We start from the raw sequence: 23,374 nt of genomic DNA, 5'->3' as shown, positions 1-23,374 counted from the left end.
TGTAAATTTAAAAGGTGTTATTGTTGTACAATCAAAAACGAACAACATTTTATAACTTTCATAATATGGTCAACTTTTACATATTTAAAATACTTATGGAAGGATGCCATTCAAAAAATACAAATAGCATTATAACTCTTTTTACTATTAATATCCAATTGGGATATGGTTTTTGCAGCAACAATAAAGCTACCAACTGAGGCATTCTCTTCTTTCACAATGGCAAAAAATCTCAACTCATGGAGGGTTCCATGGTGTAATTGTCAGCACTCTGGACTCTGAATCCAGTGATCCGAGTTCAAATCTCGGTGGGACCTTCCAACCTTTTAGAATTTAATATGCCATTGACTTTTAAGAATTTTAGTCTCAGAAAATATAATCTTCACTTTATATACTTATACATATAAACTTGTATATAGCTATCGATGTGTATGTAGCCATATCTTTCTTTGTAGCTCCATGAAAATATAAAATACAAATGATTAAATATTGAATCTGTAGAGGTGAAAATCAGAAACAGATGTTGTCTATCCACATTTTAACACAAGTAGATTTTCCTCCATCTTCTCTATGTCCAGGAAATGAGATAGTTTCTTTTTGCTCATTTCTTTCTGACCATATTCTTAACTTCTACGGTGCATTTCATATGTTAATTATTTTGAAAGAGAAAACAAGATTAATACCTATGATACGTCTAATCAAATGAGAGTATTTTTTGATTGTGGAATTACCATTGAAAATCAGTGTGAAGTTTGTTTCCTTTTTCAGTTTCAAGGTTAACATCAAAACTCTATTTCTTCAATCGCAGTAATACCCCACTTTTGATTCCTCTACTCATGGTTTATGGAGGCTTGTTAATTAAATTATGCCCCATTTACATTATCAGTAAACAGAAGATTTAAAAATGTAGTGTCTTGAGTAATCCTTCTGAAATGAGTTTGAAAAAAACACTGATATATTTGTAAAATGGCCCCACAGCGATTTGAACTCAGATAGCTGGATTCAAAGGCCCAAGTGCTAATCATTACATCATAGAACCACTCATGCTAAAAAAAGAAGCACAAATTGCTGCAGCAATTTTGAAATATGGTAGTTTTTAATATTACGCAAACTAAGATGAACAGCATTTTATTAATTTCATATTTTGGTAAACATTTGCATATTGAAAACTGCTTGGAAAGGATGTTGCCCAAAGCAGTTATATAACATTAAACTTTGTTGGATATTCCTTACCACATGGGGTATCTTTTTGCAATAACATACAAGCGGCAAACTGAGGAATTATCTTCGGTAACAATGGAAACTTCACACTAGTACAGAAGCCGTCCATAATGTAATGGTAGGCACGTTGAACACTTAATCCAGTGATCCCTGTTCAAATTTCAGTTTGACCTTCCTGAACTGTAAGATTATTGTTTGCCTTTACTTGTTGGAATTTTTGGTTTGAAAAATGTAATATTTAAGAACTTACTGTGACTTATTACCCTATAGATAAGTATTTATGCATATGTAGCAGTGCGAGTGTGTATGACTATATTAAAATATAAACATAGAAATCATAACTAAACATAGCTAGTAGAGGTGAAAATAACAAAGAGTTGATGCCTATCCACATTTGAATCATGAGTATCATTTCCTCTTTTTTCTATATATTCAGAAATTGAGACAGTTGTTTTTTGCTCATTGTTTTTGTAACAATATAGCTGATTTATACAGTGAGCATGAGTTGTGTATAGTGGTGAAAAGAAAATCAGATCAGTATCTACCTATAATACATCTAATCAAAAGATTATACTTTATGATTGCAGATTGACTCTTGGAAATCTGTCTGAGGACCTTTCTACTACACAATTCCAACACTAATGTTCAGAATGACAAATCTTGTATCTCAATAATGCTGCAATTTTGAATGGGTTATTGGTAGGGCAGGTAGGTACCTACACCTAGCAACAAGCCACTAACCTCCACATAGGTACAGTTAGGTCTCAGTAAATTAATCCCAGCTCTACCCTTGGTAGCTTGGCATCGAGCGTCAAGGCTTAACTTAGGAGACAAAGTGTAAAGCATTCAAATATCACAAAACAGTAATTAAATAAAACACAGGAAACAGTTTAAAAATCCAAAACCAATTTATAAAAATAGCTTATATTTTTATCTTTAAAATGACACAAAAACGATTAAAATCGGTTCAGGGGAACCGGAGATATGAATTTTTAAAGTATTATTATTTTCTAGCGCTTAGAAACAAAAAGCGCCAATCGGGTCATCTGGTTGCACCAGGACCGGGGCAAAGTCAAACTTTCAGGCCGACCGCGATGGAGCCCTGCTCGGCTACAAGTCGCGGGAGGCCTCGGTTAAAAAGTTACCTTCTGACTTAGTCTCTTTTTTGATGTTTTTCTTCCCCGGGACGAACCTGCCAGTTGGATCCGACCTCCTGGAGCCCTTGTCCGGATACGCGAAGTCGGTTTCCTCGGTGGTGATTTTTACCTTCGGACTTAGTCGTTTTTTCGAGATGAAAATCCTTCGACCGGGGTAAACCTGGATCTTGATCCGACGTCCGTGGAGCCCTTCTCGGATACGATGGCTGGAAGGTCCCGGTCAACTTTTTACGTTTGGACTTAGTCTCTTTTTTGGATGTTTTTCTTTACCGGGACGAACCACGAAGTCAGGCCGGGTCGCGGTTGAGGCAAGCCGGCTAGAATTTCCGCGTCGGGTCGGTCACTTTATGAAGCTTTTTTTCAAAAATTCTCCAATCTTTTCCAAACTTCTGGGGCTTCACCCAGATGTTCTTTTAAGGTTCTTTTGGGGTCCACAGCTCACCCCAAGGGTCCAGAAGTTCTGTGATGGTCCTTGGGGGTGCGGACTTCAACTCCCAGAATGCACCTGGCGCAAACTCCTTTTTGGCCACTGGACAGTGGTCAGCTGGTCGCTTTCTTCAGGAGTTGGTGCAGGGGACTCTGGTTTAGCAATTTTTCACCTGTAGCAAACAGGGAGTCCCTCCTTGAACCAGTTGAAGCCAGGCAAAGTCCTTCTTGTGGTGAAGCCCAAGTGTGCAGCTGGTGCAGTCCTTCTGAGTGCAGGGTCCAGGTGCAGGCCAGGGGTCCAGCAGGGCAGTCCTTCTTCTCCTTAAGTTCCTTTCTTGTTGAATTCTGGAGGGGATCTGAGGTGTGGGTGCAGGTCTGCCAGTTTTATCCTTGCTCCTGGGTGAAAAGCAGGGGGGCCCTGGTTCTCCAATCAGGGACAGCGTCGTCCCCCTGTGATGACCACTTCCTGGGAAGTGTGGCAAAAATCCATCCCAGAAGGCAACAGTCTCTAAAAATCCAACATGGATGAATCTGATTTTTGGAGGTTACATCTGGCTGAGCCCACCCACTGGTGTGGCTAAAAATCATAAACACACCCCTCTCCTGCCCTCTCCTAATCTAATCAAGGGGGCACCTAGCTGTCTGGGGTTGCAGGATGTGGGGGTGTTGCTGGGTGCTGCAAATGTCCTTCTCTGCCTTTGAAGACTAGTTTGGCAGCCCTCCCCCTTCCTGCCTCACCATCTGCTGAGGGGAGATTCTCTCCCCCAAGCACATTCCTTTGTGTGAAGTCTGGCCACTTCACACCTCATCAAGGCAGCCTGGCAGAAGCTGCTGCAGGCTGGCCAATCAGAGCACAGCAGCAAAAACAATGCAGAGCTGAAATTGGCAACTTTTTAGGTAAAGTCTAAACTTTTTACCTGGACAAGTTATATTAAATCCAACAACTGGAAGTTGTGGGATTTATTACAACAATCAATTTGATACCAAATTCTTGGTATGTAACATTTAAGGAGACTTTAAAATTTTAAATAAAGTCTGCCCATTCTAGCCTATGAAGGCCATTTACTTCAATGAGGGAAAAACGAATTTGGCTGTTTTTACCTCACCAGGGCTTATAAATCTATTTTTATAAAGTCCCTGCTTATAGTTACATGGCACCCAGCCCTAGGGGCATATAGGGCACACCTTAGGGGTGACTTATATGTAAAAATAAGGTAGTTTAAGACTTTGGAAGTACCTTTAATTCCAAAGTCGAATTTGCATATAACTTTAATTTAAAAGCAGCCAGCAAGGCAGGCTTGCTTTTAAAATGACACTGGGCACCTCAGCAATGCACCTAGGTGTGCACTACCTATGCTGTGGTCCCTAAACCTACATGCCCTACCATATACTAGGGACTTATAGGTAGGTTAACTTAGCCAATTATAATTAGCCTAATTTGCATATCCATTTTACACAGAGCACAGGCCCTGGGACTGGTTAGCAGTACCAAGGGTACCTTTAAAGTCAGGAAAACACCAGCAAAAAGTGGAAAATGGGGGCAAAAAGTTATGGGGCCTCTGCAATCAGCCCTGTTTTCTCACACTCTAGTTTTGTTTTGAGGACTGCGTCTACTTTAAAATGTGCTATCTTGTCCTGATCAATAACAGGAAGGTTAAAAAGGTAGTGTTGTGAATTAGCTCTCTGAAATGTGTTTGAGAAAAACAGGATATGATTTAAAAATGTCTAGGTATTTTGACAAGACCTTTGTGTCACATGTATTGCACATTTTGAGTTTCTACAACTTGCAAACAGCTGAAAGACATTTAGAAAACAATAATGTAATGACTATTTCAGCCTACTGGCATTTGCTGTGTGCAATCAATGAGCAAAGCTGACAGATGAGTAGTAGTTCATGAGCAACAAAACGGCCCACTAAAGATGAAGTCAGATAATTGAATTCAAATTTCAAAGAGCTAACCATTATACCATGAAACCACCTCTACCAGAGACAGAGATACTGCTGCAGCAATTTGTAAATTTAAAAGGTTTTATTGTTGTACAATCAAAAACGAACAACATTTTATAACTTTCATAATATGGTAAACTTTTACATATTTAAAATACTTATGGAAGGATGCCATTCAAAAAATACAAATAGCATTATAACTCTTTTTACTATTAATATCCAATTGGGATATAGTTTTTGCAGCAACAATAAAGCTACCAACTGAGGCCTTCTCTTCTTTCACAATGGCAAAAAATCTCAACTCATGGAGGGTTCCATGGTGTAATTGTCAGCACTCTGGACTCTGAATCCAGTGATCCGAGTTCAAATGTCGGTGGGACCTTCAAACCTTTTAGAATTTAATATGCCATTGACTTTTAAGAATTTTAGTCTCAGAAAATATAATCTTCACTTTATATACTTATACATATAAACTTGTATATAGCTATCGATGTCTATGTAGCCATATCTTTCTTTGTAGCTCCATGAAAATATAAAATACAAATGATTAAATATTGAATCTGTAGAGGTGAAAATCAGAAACAGATGTTGTCTATCCACATTTTAACACAAGTAGATTTTCCTCTATCTTCTCTATGTCCAGGAAATGAGATAGTTACATTTTGCTCATTTCTTTCTTACCATATTCTTTACTTCTACAGTGCATTTCATATGCTAATTATTTTTAAAGAGAAAACAAGATTAATACCTATGATACGTCTAATCAAATGAGAGTATTTTTTGATTGTGGAATTACCATTGAAAATCAGTGTGAAGTTTGTTTCCTTTTTCAGTCTCAAGTTTAACATCAAAACTGTATTTCTTCACTCGCAGTAATACCCCACTTTTGATTCCTCTACTCATGGTTTATGGAGGCTTGTTAATTAAATTATGCCCCATTTACATTATCAGTAAACAGAAGATTTAAAAATGTAGTGTCTTGAGTAATCCTTCTGAAATGAGTTTGAAAAAAAACCTGATATATTTGTAAAATGGCCCCACAGCGATTTGAACTCAGATAGCTGGATTCAAAGGCCCAAGTGCTAACCATTACATCATAGAACCACTCATGCTGAAAAAAAAAGCACAAATTGCTGCAGCAATTTTGAAATATGGTAGTTTTTCATATTACGCAAACTAAGATGAACAGCATTTTATTAATTTCATATTTTGGTAAACATTTGCATATTTAAAACTGCTTGGAAAGGATGTTGCCCAAAGCAGTTATATAACATGAAACTTTGTTGGATATTCGTTACCACATGGGGTATCTTTTTGCAATAACATATAAGTGGCAAACTGAGGAATTATCTTCGGTAACAATGGAAACTTCACACTAGTACAGAAGCCGTCCATAATGTAATGGTAGGCACCTTGAACACTTAATCCAGTGATCCCTGTTCAAATTTCAGTTTGACCTTCCTGAGCTGTAAGATTATTGTTTGCCTTTACTTGTTGGAATTTTTGGTTTGAAAAATGTAATATTTAAGAACTTACTGTGACTTATTACCCTATAGATAAGTATTTATGCATATGTAGCAGTGCGAGTGTGTATGACTATATTAAAATATAAACATATAAATCATAACTAAACATAGCTAGTAGAGGTGAAAATAACAAAGAGTTGATGCCTATCCACATTTGAATCATGAGTATCTTTTCCTCTTTTTTCTATATATTCAGAAATTGAGATAGTGGTTTTTTGCTCATTGTTTTTGTAACAATATAGCTGATTTATACAGTGCGCATGAGTTGTGTATAGTGGTGAAAAGAAAATCAGATCAGTATCTACCTATAATACATCTAATCAAAAGATTATACTTTATGATTGCAGATTGACTCTTGGAAATCTGTCTGAGGACCTTTCTACTACACAATTCCAACACTAATGTTCAGAATGACAAATCTTGTATCTCAATAATGCTGCAATTTTGATTCCTCTAGTTTTGTTTTGAGGACTGCGTCTACTTTAAAATGTGCTATCTTGTCCTGATCAATAACAGGAAGGTTAAAAAGGTAGTGTTGTGAATTAGCTCTCTGAAATGTGTTTGAGAAAAACAGGATATGATTTAAAAATGTCTAGGTATTTTGACAAGACCTTTGTGTCACATGTATTGCACATTTTGAGTTTCTACAACTTGCAAACAGCTGAAAGACATTTAGAAAACAATAATGTAATGACTATTTCAGCCTACTGGCATTTGCTGTGTGCAATCAATGAGCAAAGCTGACAGATGAGTAGTAGTTCATGAGCAACAAAACGGCCCACTAAAGATGAAGTCAGATAATTTAATTCAAATTTCAAAGAGCTAACCATTATACCATGGAACCACCTCTACTAGAGACAGAGATACTGCTGCAGCAATTTGTAAATTTAAAAGGTGTTATTGTTGTACAATCAAAAACGAACAACTTTTTATAACTTTCATAATATGGTCAACTTTTACATATTTAAAATACTTATGGAAGGATGCCATTCAAAAAATACAAATAGCATTATAACTCTTTTTACTATTAATATCCAATTGGGATATGGTTTTTGCAGCAACAATAAAGCTACCAACTGAGGCATTCTCTTCTTTCACAATGGCAAAAAATCTCAACTCATGGAGGGTTCCATGGTGTAATTGTCAGCACTCTGGACTCTGAATCCAGTGATCCGAGTTCAAATCTCGGTGGGACCTTCCAACCTTTTAGAATTTAATATGCCATTGACTTTTAAGAATTTTAGTCTCAGAAAATATAATCTTCACTTTATATACTTATACATATAAACTTGTATATAGCTATCGATGTGTATGTAGCCATATCTTTCTTTGTAGCTCCATGAAAATATAAAATACAAATGATTAAATATTGAATCTGTAGAGGTGAAAATCAGAAACAGATGTTGTCTATCCACATTTTAACACAAGTAGATTTTCCTCCATCTTCTCTATGTCCAGGAAATGAGATAGTTTCTTTTTGCTCATTTCTTTCTGACCATATTCTTAACTTCTACGGTGCATTTCATATGTTAATTATTTTGAAAGAGAAAACAAGATTAATACCTATGATACGTCTAATCAAATGAGAGTATTTTTTGATTGTGGAATTACCATTGAAAATCAGTGTGAAGTTTGTTTCCTTTTTCAGTTTCAAGGTTAACATCAAAACTCTATTTCTTCAATCGCAGTAATACCCCACTTTTGATTCCTCTACTCATGGTTTATGGAGGCTTGTTAATTAAATTATGCCCCATTTACATTATCAGTAAACAGAAGATTTAAAAATGTAGTGTCTTGAGTAATCCTTCTGAAATGAGTTTGAAAAAACACTGATATATTTGTAAAATGGCCCCACAGCGATTTGAACTCAGATAGCTGGATTCAAAGGCCCAAGTGCTAATCATTACATCATAGAACCACTCATGCTAAAAAAAGAAGCACAAATTGCTGCAGCAATTTTGAAATATGGTAGTTTTTAATATTACGCAAACTAAGATGAACAGCATTTTATTAATTTCATATTTTGGTAAACATTTGCATATTGAAAACTGCTTGGAAAGGATGTTGCCCAAAGCAGTTATATAACATTAAACTTTGTTGGATATTCCTTACCACATGGGGTATCTTTTTGCAATAACATACAAGCGGCAAACTGAGGAATTATCTTCGGTAACAATGGAAACTTCACACTAGTACAGAAGCCGTCCATAATGTAATGGTAGGCACGTTGAACACTTAATCCAGTGATCCCTGTTCAAATTTCAGTTTGACCTTCCTGAACTGTAAGATTATTGTTTGCCTTTACTTGTTGGAATTTTTGGTTTGAAAAATGTAATATTTAAGAACTTACTGTGACTTATTACCCTATAGATAAGTATTTATGCATATGTAGCAGTGCGAGTGTGTATGACTATATTAAAATATAAACATAGAAATCATAACTAAACATAGCTAGTAGAGGTGAAAATAACAAAGAGTTGATGCCTATCCACATTTGAATCATGAGAATCATTTCCTCTTTTTTCTATATATTCAGAAATTGAGACAGTTGTTTTTTGCTCATTGTTTTTGTAACAATATAGCTGATTTATACAGTGAGCATGAGTTGTGTATAGTGGTGAAAAGAAAATCAGATCAGTATCTACCTATAATACATCTAATCAAAAGATTATACTTTATGATTGCAGATTGACTCTTGGAAATCTGTCTGAGGACCTTTCTACTACACAATTCCAACACTAATGTTCAGAATGACAAATCTTGTATCTCAAAAATGCTGCAATTTTGAATGGGTTATTGGTAGGGCAGGTAGGTACCTACACCTAGCAACAAGCCACTAACCTCCACATAGGTACAGTTAGGTCTCAGTAAATTAATCCCAGCTCTACCCTTGGTAGCTTGGCATCGAGCGTCAAGGCTTAACTTAGGAGACAAAGTGTAAAGCATTCAAATATCACAAAACAGTAATTAAATAAAACACAGGAAACAGTTTAAAAATCCAAAACCAATTTATAAAAATAGCTTATATTTTTATCTTTAAAATGACACAAAAACGATTAAAATCGGTTCAGGGGAACCGGAGATATGAATTTTTAAAGTATTATTATTTTCTAGCGCTTAGAAACAAAAAGCGCCAATCGGGTCATCTGGTTGCACCAGGACCGGGGCAAAGTCAAACTTTCAGGCCGACCGCGATGGAGCCCTGCTCGGCTACAAGTCGCGGGAGGCCTCGGTTAAAAAGTTACCTTCTGACTTAGTCTCTTTTTTGATGTTTTTCTTCCCCGGGACGAACCTGCCAGTTGGATCCGACCTCCTGGAGCCCTTGTCCGGATACGCGAAGTCGGTTTCCTCGGTGGTGATTTTTACCTTCGGACTTAGTCGTTTTTTCGAGATGAAAATCCTTCGACCGGGGTAAACCTGGATCTTGATCCGACGTCCGTGGAGCCCTTCTCGGATACGATGGCTGGAAGGTCCCGGTCAACTTTTTACGTTTGGACTTAGTCTCTTTTTTGGATGTTTTTCTTTACCGGGACGAACCACGAAGTCAGGCCGGGTCGCGGTTGAGGCAAGCCGGCTAGAATTTCCGCGTCGGGTCGGTCACTTTATGAAGCTTTTTTTCAAAAATTCTCCAATCTTTTCCAAACTTCTGGGGCTTCACCCAGATGTTCTTTTAAGGTTCTTTTGGGGTCCACAGCTCACCCCAAGGGTCCAGAAGTTCTGTGATGGTCCTTGGGGGTGCGGACTTCAACTCCCAGAATGCACCTGGCGCAAACTCCTTTTTGGCCACTGGACAGTGGTCAGCTGGTCGCTTTCTTCAGGAGTTGGTGCAAGGGACTCTGGTTTAGCAATTTTTCACCTGTAGCAAACAGGGAGTCCCTCCTTGAACCAGTTGAAGCCAGGCAAAGTCCTTCTTGTGGTGAAGCCCAAGTGTGCAGCTGGTGCAGTCCTTCTGAGTGCAGGGTCCAGGTGCAGGCCAGGGGTCCAGCAAGGCAGTCCTTCTTCTCCTTAAGTTCCTTTCTTGTTGAATTCTGGAGGGGATCTGAGGTGTGGGTGCAGGTCTGCCAGTTTTATCCTTGCTCCTGGGTGAAAAGCAGGGGGGCCCTGGTTCTCCAATCAGGGACAGCGTCGTCCCCCTGTGATGACCACTTACTGGGAAGTGTGGCAAAAATCCATCCCAGAAGGCAACAGTCTCTAAAAATCCAACATGGATGAATCTGATTTTTGGAGGTTACATCTGGCTGAGCCCACCCACTGGTGTGGCTAAAAATCATAAACACACCCCTCTCCTGCCCTCTCCTAATCTAATCAAGGGGGCACCTAGCTGTCTGGGGTTGCAGGATGTGGGGGTGTTGCTGGGTGCTGCAAATGTCCTTCTCTGCCTTTGAAGACTAGTTTGGCAGCCCTCCCCCTTCCTGCCTCACCATCTGCTGAGGGGAGATTCTCTCCCCCAAGCACATTCCTTTGTGTGAAGTCTGGCCACTTCACACCTCATCAAGGCAGCCTGGCAGAAGCTGCTGCAGGCTGGCCAATCAGAGCACAGCAGCAAAAACAATGCAGAGCTGAAATTGGCAACTTTTTAGGTAAAGTCTAAACTTTTTACCTGGACAAGTTATATTAAATCCAACAACTGGAAGTTGTGGGATTTATTACAACAATCAATTTGATACCAAATTCTTGGTATGTAACATTTAAGGAGACTTTAAAATTTTAAATAAAGTCTGCCCATTCTAGCCTATGAAGGCCATTTACTTCAATGAGGGAAAAACGAATTTGGCTGTTTTTACCTCACCAGGGCTTATAAATCTATTTTTATAAAGTCCCTGCTTATAGTTACATGGCACCCAGCCCTAGGGGCACATAGGGCACACCTTAGGGGTGACTTATATGTAAAAATAAGGTAGTTTAAGACTTTGGAAGTACCTTTAATTCCAAAGTCGAATTTGCATATAACTTTAATTTAAAAGCAGCCAGCAAGGCAGGCTTGCTTTTAAAATGACACTGGGCACCTCAGCAATGCACCTAGGTGTGCACTACCTATGCTGTGGTCCCTAAACCTACATGCCCTACCATATACTATGGACTTATAGGTAGGTTAACTTAGCCAATTATAATTAGCCTAATTTGCATATCCATTTTACACAGAGCACAGGCCCTGGGACTGGTTAGCAGTACCCAGGGTACCTTTAAAGTCAGGAAATCACCAGCAAAAAGTGGAAAATGGGGGCAAAAAGTTATGGGGCCTCTGCAATCAGCCCTGTTTTCTCACACTCTAGTTTTGTTTTGAGGACTGCGTCTACTTTAAAATGTGCTATCTTGTCCTGATCAATAACAGGAAGGTTAAAAAGGTAGTGTTGTGAATTAGCTCTCTGAAATGTGTTTGAGAAAAACAGGATATGATTTAAAAATGTCTAGGTATTTTGACAAGACCTTTGTGTCACATGTATTGCACATTTTGAGTTTCTACAACTTGCAAACAGCTGAAAGACATTTAGAAAACAATAATGTAATGACTATTTCAGCCTACTGGCATTTGCTGTGTGCAATCAATGAGCAAAGCTGACAGATGAGTAGTAGTTCATGAGCAACAAAACGGCCCACTAAAGATGAAGTCAGATAATTGAATTCAAATTTCAAAGAGCTAACCATTATACCATGGAACCACCTCTACTAGAGACAGAGATACTGCTGCAGCAATTTGTAAATTTAAAAGGTTTTATTGTTGAACAATCAAAAACGAACAACATTTTATGACTTTCATAATATGGTAAACTTTTACATATTTAAAATACTTATGGAAGGATGCCATTCAACAAATACAAATAGCATTATAACTCTTTTTACTATTAATATCCAATTGGGATATAGTTTTTGCAGCAACAATAATGCTACCAACTGAGGCATTCTCTTCTTTCACAATGGCAAAAAATCTCAAATCATGGAGGGTTCCATGGTGTAATTGTCAGCACTCTGGACTCTGAATCCAGTGATCCGAGTTCAAATCTCGGTGGGACCTTCCAACCTTTTAGAATTTAATATGCCATTGACTTTTAAGAATTTTAGTCTCAGAAAATATAATCTCCACTTTATATACTTATACATATAAACTTGTATATAGCTATTGATGTGTATGTAGCCATATCTTTCTTTGTAGCTCCATGAAAATATAAAATACAAATGATTAAATATTGAATCTGTAGAGGTGAAAATCAGAAACAGATGTTGTCTATCCACATTTTAACACAAGTAGATTTTCCTCTATCTTCTCTATGTCCAGGAAATGAGATAGTTGCTTTTTGCTCATTTCTTTCTGACCATATTCTTAACTTCTACAGTGCATTTCATATGTTAATTATTTTGAAAGAGAAAACAAGATTAATACCTATGATACGTCTAATCAAATGAGAGTATTTTTCGATTGTGAAATTACCATTGAAAATCAGTGTGAAGTTTGTTTCCTTTTTCAGTTTCAAGGTTAACATCAAAACTGTATTTCTTCAATCGCAGTAATACCCCACTTTTGATTCCTCTACTCATGGTTTATGGAGGCTTGTTAATTAAATTATGCCCCATTTACATTATCAGTAATTAGAAGATTTAAAAATGTAGTGTCTTGAGTAATCCTTCTGAAATGAGTTTGAAAAAACCCCTGATATATTTGTAAAATGGCCCCACAGCGATTTGAACTCAGATAGCTGGATTCAAAGGCCCAAGTGATAACCATTACATCTTAGAACCACTCATGCAAAAAAAAAAAGCACAAATTGCTGCAGCAATTTTGAAATATGGTAGTTTTTCATATTACGCAAACTAAGATGAACAGCATTTTATTAATTTCATATTTTGGTAAACATTTGCATATTTAAAACTGCTTGGAAAGGATGTTGGCCAAAGCAGTTATATAACATTAAACTTTGTTGGATATTCCTTACCACATGGGGTATCTTTTTGCAATAACATATAAGCGGCAAACTGAGGAATTATCTTCGGTAACAATGGAAACTTCACACTAGTACAGAAGCCGTCCATAATGTAATGGTAGGCACCTTGAACACTTAATCCAGTGATCCCTGTTCAAATTTCAGTTTGACCTTCCTGAGCTGTAAGATTATTGTTTGCCTTTACTTGTTGGAATTTTTGGTTTGAAAAATGTAATATTTAAGAACTTACTGTGACTTATTACCCTATAGATAAGTATTTATGCATATGTAGCAGTGCGAGTGTGTATGACTATATTAAAATATAAACATATAAATCATAACTAAACATAGCTAGTAGAGGTGAAAATAACAAAGAGTTGATGCCTATTTACATTTGAATCATGAGAATCTTGTACTCTTTTTTCTATATATTCAGAAATTGAGATAGTTGTTTTATGCTCATTGTTTTTGTAACAATATAGCTGATTTATACAGTGCGCATGAGTTGTGTATAGTGGTGAAAAGAAAATCAGATCAGTATCTACCTATAATACATCTAATCAAAAGATTATACTTTATGATTGCAGATTGACTCTTGGAAATCTGTCTGAGGACCTTTCTACTACACAATTCCAACACTAATGTTCAGAATGACAAATCTTGTATCTCAATAATGCTGCAATTTTGATTCCTCTAGTTTTGTTTTGAGGACTGCGTCTACTTTAAAATGTGCTATCTTGTCCTGATCAATAACAGGAAGGTTAAACAGTTAGTGTTGTGAATTAGCTCTCTGAAATGTGTTTGAGAAAAACAGGATATGATTTAAAAATGTCTAGGTATTTTGACAAGACCTTTGTGTCACATGTATTGCACATTTTGAGTTTCTACAACTTGCAAACAGCTGAAAGACATTTAGAAAACAATAATGTAATGACTATTTCAGCCTACTGGTATTTGCTGTGTGCAATCAATGAGCAAAGCTGACAGATGAGTAGTAGTTCATGAGCAACAAAACGGCCCACTAAAGATGAAGTCAGATAATTGAATTCAAATTTAAAAGAGCTAACCATTATACCATGGAACCACCTCTACCAGAGACAGAGATACTGCTGCAGCAATTTGTAAATTTAAAAGGTTTTATTGTTGTACAATCAAAAACGAACGACATTTTATAACTTTCATAATATGGTAAACTTTTACATATTTAAAATACTTATGGAAGGATGCCATTAAAAAAATACAAATAGCATTATAACTCTTTTTACTATTAATATCCAATTGGGATATAGTTTTTGCAGCAACAATAAAGCTACCCACTGAGGCATTCTTTTCTTTCACAATGGCAAAAAATCTAAACTCATGGAGGGTTCCATGCTGTAATGGTCAGCACTCTGGACTTAGAAGCCAGTCATCCGAGTTCAAATCTCGGTTGGACCTTCCAACCTTTTAGAATTTAATATGCCATTGACTTTTAAGAATTTTAGTCTCAGAAAATATAATCTTCACTTTATATACTTATACATATAAACTTGTATATAGCTATCGATGTGTATGTAGCCATATCTTTCTTTGTAGCTCCATGAAAATATAAAATACAAATGATTAAATATTGAATCTGTAGAGGTGAAAATCAGAAACAGATGTTGTCTATCCACATTTTAACACAAGTAGATTTTCCTCCATCTTCTCTATGTCCAGGAAATGAGATAGTTTCTTTTTGCTCATTTCTTTCTGACCATATTCTTAACTTCTACGTTGCATTTCATATGTTAATTATTTTGAAAGAGAAAACAAGATTAATACCTATGATACGTCTAATCAAATGAGAGTATTTTTTGATTGTGGAATTACCATTGAAAATCAGTGTGAAGTTTGTTTCCTTTTTCAGTTTCAAGGTTAACATCAAAACTCTATTTCTTCAATCGCAGTAATACCCCACTTTTGATTCCTCTACTCATGGTTTATGGAGGCTTGTTAATTAAATTATGCCCCATTTACATTATCAGTAAACAGAAGATTTAAAAATGTAGTGTCTTGAGTAATCCTTCTGAAATGAGTTTGAAAAAACACTGATATATTTGTAAAATGGCCCCACAGCGATTTGAACTCAGATAGCTGGATTCAAAGGCCCAAGTGCTAATCATTACATCATAGAACCACTCATGCTAAAAAAAGAAGCACAAATTGCTGCAGCAATTTTGAAATATGGTAGTTTTTAATATTACGCAAACTAAGATGAACAGCATTTTATTAATTTCATATTTTGGTAAACATTTGCATATTGAAAACTGCTTGGAAAGGATGTTGCCCAAAGCAGTTATATAACATTAAACTTTGTTGGATATTCCTTACCACATGGGGTATCTTTTTGCAATAACATACAAGCGGCAAACTGAGGAATTATCTTCGGTAACAATGGAAACTTCACATTAGTACAGAAGCCGTCCATAATGTAATGGTAGGCACGTTGAACACTTAATCCAGTGATCCCTGTTCAAATTTCAGTTTGACCTTCCTGAACTGTAAGATTATTGTTTGCCTTTACTTGTTGGAATTTTTGGTTTGAAAAATGTAATATTTAAGAACTTACTGTGACTTATTACCCTATAGATAAGTATTTATGCATATGTAGCAGTGCGAGTGTGTATGACTATATTAAAATATAAACATAGAAATCATAACTAAACATAGCTAGTAGAGGTGAAAATAACAAAGAGTTGATGCCTATCCACATTTGAATCATGAGTATCATTTCCTCTTTTTTCTATATATTCAGAAATTGAGACAGTTGTTTTTTGCTCATTGTTTTTGTAACAATATAGCTGATTTATACAGTGAGCATGAGTTGTGTATAGTGGTGAAAAGAAAATCAGATCAGTATCTACCTATAATACATCTAATCAAAAGATTATACTTTATGATTGCAGATTGACTCTTGGAAATCTGTCTGAGGACCTTTCTACTACACAATTCCAACACTAATGTTCAGAATGACAAATCTTGTATCTCAAAAATGCTGCAATTTTGAATGGGTTATTGGTAGGGCAGGTAGGTACCTACACCTAGCAACAAGCCACTAACCTCCACATAGGTACAGTTAGGTCTCAGTAAATTAATCCCAGCTCTACCCTTGGTAGCTTGGCATCGAGCGTCAAGGCTTAACTTAGGAGACAAAGTGTAAAGCATTCAAATATCACAAAACAGTAATTAAATAAAACACAGGAAACAGTTTAAAAATCCAAAACCAATTTATAAAAATAGCTTATATTTTTATCTTTAAAATGACACAAAAACGATTAAAATCGGTTCAGGGGAACCGGAGATATGAATTTTTAAAGTATTATTATTTTCTAGCGCTTAGAAACAAAAAGCGCCAATCGGGTCATCTGGTTGCACCAGGACCGGGGCAAAGTCAAACTTTCAGGCCGACCGCGATGGAGCCCTGCTCGGCTACAAGTCGCGGGAGGCCTCGGTTAAAAAGTTACCTTCTGACTTAGTCTCTTTTTTGATGTTTTTCTTCCCCGGGACGAACCTGCCAGTTGGATCCGACCTCCTGGAGCCCTTGTCCGGATATGCGAAGTCGGTTTCCTCGGTGGTGATTTTTACCTTCGGACTTAGTCGTTTTTTCGAGATGAAAATCCTTCGACCGGGGTAAACCTGGATCTTGATCCGACGTCCGTGGAGCCCTTCTCGGATACGATGGCTGGAAGGTCCCGGTCAACTTTTTACGTTTGGACTTAGTCTCTTTTTTGGATGTTTTTCTTTACCGGGACGAACCACGAAGTCAGGCCGGGTCGCGGTTGAGGCAAGCCGGCTAGAATTTCCGCGTCGGGTCGGTCACTTTATGAAGCTTTTTTTCAAAAATTCTCCAATCTTTTCCAAACTTCTGGGGCTTCACCCAGATGTTCTTTTAAGGTTCTTTTGGGGTCCACAGCTCACCCCAAGGGTCCAGAAGTTCTGTGATGGTCCTTGGGGGTGCGGACTTCAACTCCCAGAATGCACCTGGCGCAAACTCCTTTTTGGCCACTGGACAGTGGTCAGCTGGTCGCTTTCTTCAGGAGTTGGTGCAAGGGACTCTGGTTTAGCAATTTTTCACCTGTAGCAAACAGGGAGTCCCTCCTTGAACCAGTTGAAGCCAGGCAAAGTCCTTCTTGTGGTGAAGCCCAAGTGTGCAGCTGGTGCAGTCCTTCTGAGTGCAGGGTCCAGGTGCAGGCCAGGGGTCCAGCAGGGCAGTCCTTCTTCTCCTTAAGTTCCTTTCTTGTTGAATTCTGGAGGGGATCTGAGGTGTGGGTGCAGGTCTGCCAGTTTTATCCTTGCTCCTGGGTGAAAAGCAGGGGGGCCCTGGTTCTCCAATCAGGGACAGCGTCGTCCCCCTGTGATGACCACTTCCTGGGAAGTGTGGCAAAAATCCATCCCAGAAGGCAACAGTCTCTAAAAATCCAACATGGATGAATCTGATTTTTGGAGGTTACATCTGGCTGAGCCCACCCACTGGTGTGGCTAAAAATCATAAACACACCCCTCTCCTGCCCTCTCCTAATCTAATCAAGGGGGCACCTAGCTGTCTGGGGTTGCAGGATGTGGGGGTGTTGCTGGGTGCTGCAAATGTCCTTCTCTGCCTTTGAAGACTAGTTTGGCAGCCCTCCCCCTTCCTGCCTCACCATCTGCTGAGGGGAGATTCTCTCCCCCAAGCACATTCCTTTGTGTGAAGTCTGGCCACTTCACACCTCATCAAGGCAGCCTGGCAGAAGCTGCTGCAGGCTGGCCAATCAGAGCACAGCAGCAAAAACAATGCAGAGCTGAAATTGGCAACTTTTTAGGTAAAGTCTAAACTTTTTACCTGGACAAGTTATATTAAATCCAACAACTGGAAGTTGTGGGATTTATTACAACAATCAATTTGATACCAAATTCTTGGTATGTAACATTTAAGGAGACTTTAAAATTTTAAATAAAGTCTGCCCATTCTAGCCTATGAAGGCCATTTACTTCAATGAGGGAAAAACGAATTTGGCTGTTTTTACCTCACCAGGGCTTATAAATCTATTTTTATAAAGTCCCTGCTTATAGTTACATGGCACCCAGCCCTAGGGGCACATAGGGCACACCTTAGGGGTGACTTATATGTAAAAATAAGGTAGTTTAAGACTTTGGAAGTACCTTTAATTCCAAAGTCGAATTTGCATATAACTTTAATTTAAAAGCAGCCAGCAAGGCAGGCTTGCTTTTAAAATGACACTGGGCACCTCAGCAATGCACCTAGGTGTGCACTACCTATGCTGTGGTCCCTAAACCTACATGCCCTACCATATACTAGGGACTTATAGGTAGGTTAACTTAGCCAATTATAATTAGCCTAATTTGCATATCCATTTTACACAGAGCACAGGCCCTGGGACTGGTTAGCAGTACCCAGGGTACCTTTAAAGTCAGGAAATCACCAGCAAAAAGTGGAAAATGGGGGCAAAAAGTTATGGGGCCTCTGCAATCAGCCCTGTTTTCTCACACTCTAGTTTTGTTTTGAGGACTGCGTCTACTTTAAAATGTGCTATCTTGTCCTGATCAATAACAGGAAGGTTAAAAAGGTAGTGTTGTGAATTAGCTCTCTGAAATGTGTTTGAGAAAAACAGGATATGATTTAAAAATGTCTAGGTATTTTGACAAGACCTTTGTGTCACATGTATTGCACATTTTGAGTTTCTACAACTTGCAAACAGCTGAAAGACATTTAGAAAACAATAATGTAATGACTATTTCAGCCTACTGGCATTTGCTGTGTGCAATCAATGAGCAAAGCTGACAGATGAGTAGTAGTTCATGAGCAACAAAACGGCCCACTAAAGATGAAGTCAGATAATTGAATTCAAATTTCAAAGAGCTAACCATTATACCATGGAACCACCTCTACTAGAGACAGAGATACTGCTGCAGCAATTTGTAAATTTAAAAGGTTTTATTGTTGTACAATCAAAAACGAACAACATTTTATAACTTTCATAATATGGTAAACTTTTACATATTTAAAATACTTATGGAAGGATGCCATTCAAAAAATACAAATAGCATTATAACTCTTTTTACTATTAATATCCAATTGGGATATAGTTTTTGCAGCAACAATAAAGCTACCAACTGAGGCCTTCTCTTCTTTCACAATGGCAAAAAATCTCAACTCATGGAGGGTTCCATGGTGTAATTGTCAGCACTCTGGACTCTGAATCCAGTGATCCGAGTTCAAATGTCGGTGGGACCTTCAAACCTTTTAGAATTTAATATGCCATTGACTTTTAAGAATTTTAGTCTCAGAAAATATAATCTTCACTTTATATACTTATACATATAAACTTGTATATAGCTATCGATGTCTATGTAGCCATATCTTTCTTTGTAGCTCCATGAAAATATAAAATACAAATGATTAAATATTGAATCTGTAGAGGTGAAAATCAGAAACAGATGTTGTCTATCCACATTTTAACACAAGTAGATTTTCCTCTATCTTCTCTATGTCCAGGAAATGAGATAGTTACATTTTGCTCATTTCTTTCTTACCATATTCTTTACTTCTACAGTGCATTTCATATGCTAATTATTTTTAAAGAGAAAACAAGATTAATGCCTATGATACGTCTAATCAAATGAGAGTATTTTTTGATTGTGGAATTACCATTGAAAATCAGTGTGAAGTTTGTTTCCTTTTTCAGTTTCAAGATTAACATCAAAACTGTATTTCTTCAATTGCAGTAATACCCCACTTTTGATTCCTCTACTCATGGTTTATGGAGGCTTGTTAATTAAATTATGCCCCATTTACATTATCAGTAAACAGAAGATTTAAAAATGTAGTGTCTTGAGTAATCCTTCTGAAATGAGTTTGAAAAAAAACCTGATATATTTGTAAAATGGCCCCACAGCGATTTGAACTCAGATAGCTGGATTCAAAGGCCCAAGTGCTAACCATTACATCATAGAACCACTCATGCAAAAAAAAAAGCACAAATTGCTGCAGCAATTTTGAAATATGGTAGTTTTTAATATTACGCAAACTAAGATGAACAGCATTTTATTAATTTCATATTTTGGTAAACATTTGCATATTTAAAACTGCTTGGAAAGGATGTTGCCCAAAGCAGTTATATAACATTAAACTTTGTTGGATATTCCTTACCACATGGGGTATCTTTTTGCAATAACATATAAGCGGCAAACTGAGGAATTATCTTCGGTAACAATGGAAACTTCACACTAGTACAGAAGCCGTCCATAATGTAATGGTAGGCACCTTGATCACTTAATGCAGTGATCCCTGTTCAAATTTCAGTTTGACCTTCCTGAGCTGTAAGTTTATTGTTTGCCTTTACTTGTTGGAATTTTTGGTTTGAAAAATGTAATATTTAAGAACTTACTGTGACTTATTACCCTATAGATAAGTATTTATGCATATGTAGCAGTGCGAGTGTGTATGACTATATTAAAATATAAACATATAAATCATAACTAAACATAGCTCGTAGAGGTGAAAATAACAAAGAGTTGATGCCTATCCACATTTGAATCATGAGTATCATTTCCTCTTTTTTCTATATATTCAGAAATTGAGATAGTTGTTTTTTGCTCATTGTTTTTGTAACAATATAGCTGATTTATACAGTGAGCATGAGTTGTGTATAGTGGTGAAAAGAAAATCAGATCAGTATCTACCTATAATACATCTAATCAAAAGATTATACTTTATGATTGCAGATTGACTCTTGGAAATCTGTCTGAGGACCTTTCTACTACACAATTCCAACACTAATGTTCAGAATGACAAATCTTGTATCTCAATAATGCTGCAATTTTGATTCCTCTAGTTTTGTTTTGAGGACTGCGTCTACTTTAAAATGTGCTATCTTGTCCTGATCAATAACGGAAGGTTAAAAAGGTAGTGTTGTGAATTAGCTCTCTGAAATGTGTTTGAGAAAAACAGGATATGATTTAAAAATGTCTAGGTATTTTGACAAGACCTTTGTGTCACATGTATTGCACATTTTGAGTTTCTACAACTTGCAAACAGCTGAAAGACATTTAGAAAACAATAATGTAATGACTATTTCAGCCTACTGGCATTTGCTGTGTGCAATCAATGAGCAAAGCTGACAGATGAGTAGTAGTTCATGAGCAACAAAACGGCCCACTAAAGATGAAGTCAGATAATTGAATTCAAATTTCAAAGAGCTAACCATTATACCATGGAACCACCTCTACCAGAGACAGAGATACTGCTGCAGCAATTTGTAAATTTAAAAGGTTTTATTGTTGTACAATCAAAAACGAACAACATTTTATTACTTTCATAATATGGTAAACTTTTACATATTTAAAATACTTATGGAAGGATGCCATTCAAAAAATACAAATAGCATTATAACTCTTTTTACTATTAATATCCAATTGGGATATAGTTTTTGCAGCAACAATAAAGCTACCAACTGAGGCATTCTCTTCTTTCACAATGGCAAAAAATCTCAACTCATGGAGGGTTCCATGGTGTAATGGTCAGCACTCTAGACTCTGAATCCAGTGATCCGAGTTCAAATCTCGGTGGGACCTTCCAACCTTTTAGAATTTAATATGCCATTGACTTTTAAGAATTTTAGTCTCAGAAAATATAATCTTCACTTTATATACTTATACATATAAACTTGTATATAGCTATTGATGTGTATGTAGCCATATCTTTCTTTGTAGCTCCATGAAAATATAAAATACAAATGATTAAATATTGAATCTGTAGAGGTGAAAATCAGAAACAGATGTTGTCTATCCACATTTTAACACAAGTAGATTTTCCTCTATCTTCTCCATGTCCAGGAAATGAGATAGTTTCTTTTTGCTCATTTCTTTCTGACCATATTCTTAACTTCTACAGTGCATTTCATATGTTAATTATTTTGAAAGAGAAAACAAGATTAATACCTATGATACGTCTAATCAAATGAGAGTATTTTTTGATTGTGGAATTACCATTGAAAATCAGTGTGAAGTTTGTTTCCTTTTTCAGTTTCAAGGTTAACATCAAAACTGTATTTCTTCAATCGCAGTAATACCCCACTTTTGATTCCTCTACTCATGGTTTATGGAAGCTTGTTATTTAAATTATGCCCCATTTACATTATCAGTAAACAGAAGATTAAAAAATGTAGTGTCTTGAGTAATCCTTCTGAAATGAGTTTGAAAAAATCCCTTATATATTTGTAAAATGGCCCCACAGCGATTTGAACTCAGATAGCTGGATTCAAAGGCCCAAGTGCTAACCATTACATCATAGAACCACTCATGCAAAAAAAAAAGCACAAATTGCTGCAGCAATTTTGAAATATGGTAGTTTTTAATATTACGCAAACTAAGATGAACAGCATTTTATTAATTTCATATTTTGGTAAACATTTGCATATTTAAAACTGCTTGGAAAGGATGTTGCCCAAAGCAGTTATATAACATTAAACTTTGTTGGATATTCCTTACCACATGGGGTATCTTTTTGCAATAACATATAAGCGGCAAACTGAGGAATTATCTTCGGTAACAATGGAAACTTCACACTATTACAGAAGCCGTCCATAATGTAATGGTAGGCACCTTGAACACTTAATGCAGTGATCCCTGTTCAAATTTCAGTTTGACCTTCCTGAGCTGTAAGATTATTGTTTGCCTTTACTTGTTGGAATTTTTGGTTTGAAAAATGTAATATTTAAGAACTTACTGTGACTTATTACCCTATAGATAAGTATTTATGCATATGTAGCAGTGCGAGTGTGTATGACTATATTAAAATATAAACATATAAATCATAACTAAACATAGCTAGTAGAGGTGAAAATAACAAAGAGTTGATGCCTACCCACATTTGAATCATGAGTATCTTTTCCTCTTTTTTCTATATATTCAGAAATTGAGGTAGTTGTTTTTTGCTCATTGTTTTTGTAACAATATAGCTGATTTATACAGTGCGCATGAGTTGTGTATAGTGGTGAAAAGAAAATCAGATCAGTATCTACCTATAATACATCTAATCAAAAGATTATACTTTATGATTGCAGATTGACTCTTGAAAATCTGTCTGAGGACCTTTCTACTACACAAGTCCAACACTAATGTTCAGAACGACAAATCTTGTATCTCAATAATGCTGCAATT

General features: G+C 36.7%; 4 non-coding genes across 4 annotated transcripts; all 4 read left to right on the top strand.

Annotated features, from left to right (window-relative positions):
• Positions 1 to 245: 245 nt before the first annotated feature.
• TRNAQ-CUG (transfer RNA glutamine (anticodon CUG)) lies at positions 246 to 317 on the top strand. The gene has a single exon. It is a non-coding gene; the product is annotated as a tRNA-Gln (tRNA).
• A 7,086-nt stretch (positions 318 to 7,403) lies between these two features.
• Positions 7,404 to 7,475, top strand: TRNAQ-CUG (transfer RNA glutamine (anticodon CUG)). The gene has a single exon. It is a non-coding gene; the product is annotated as a tRNA-Gln (tRNA).
• A 4,744-nt stretch (positions 7,476 to 12,219) lies between these two features.
• Positions 12,220 to 12,291, top strand: TRNAQ-CUG (transfer RNA glutamine (anticodon CUG)). Its single transcript has one exon. It is a non-coding gene; the product is annotated as a tRNA-Gln (tRNA).
• A 9,424-nt stretch (positions 12,292 to 21,715) lies between these two features.
• Positions 21,716 to 21,787, top strand: TRNAQ-CUG (transfer RNA glutamine (anticodon CUG)). Its single transcript has one exon. It is a non-coding gene; the product is annotated as a tRNA-Gln (tRNA).
• The last annotated feature ends 1,587 nt before the right edge of the window (positions 21,788 to 23,374 follow it).

The sequence above is a fragment of the Pleurodeles waltl genome, chromosome 2_1, assembly GCF_031143425.1.
Source record: "Pleurodeles waltl isolate 20211129_DDA chromosome 2_1, aPleWal1.hap1.20221129, whole genome shotgun sequence".
Taxonomy (NCBI): Eukaryota; Metazoa; Chordata; class Amphibia; order Caudata; family Salamandridae; genus Pleurodeles; species Pleurodeles waltl.
The sequence above is the reverse complement of the archived record's forward strand: the minus strand, read 5'-3'. Positions and strand labels throughout refer to the sequence as shown.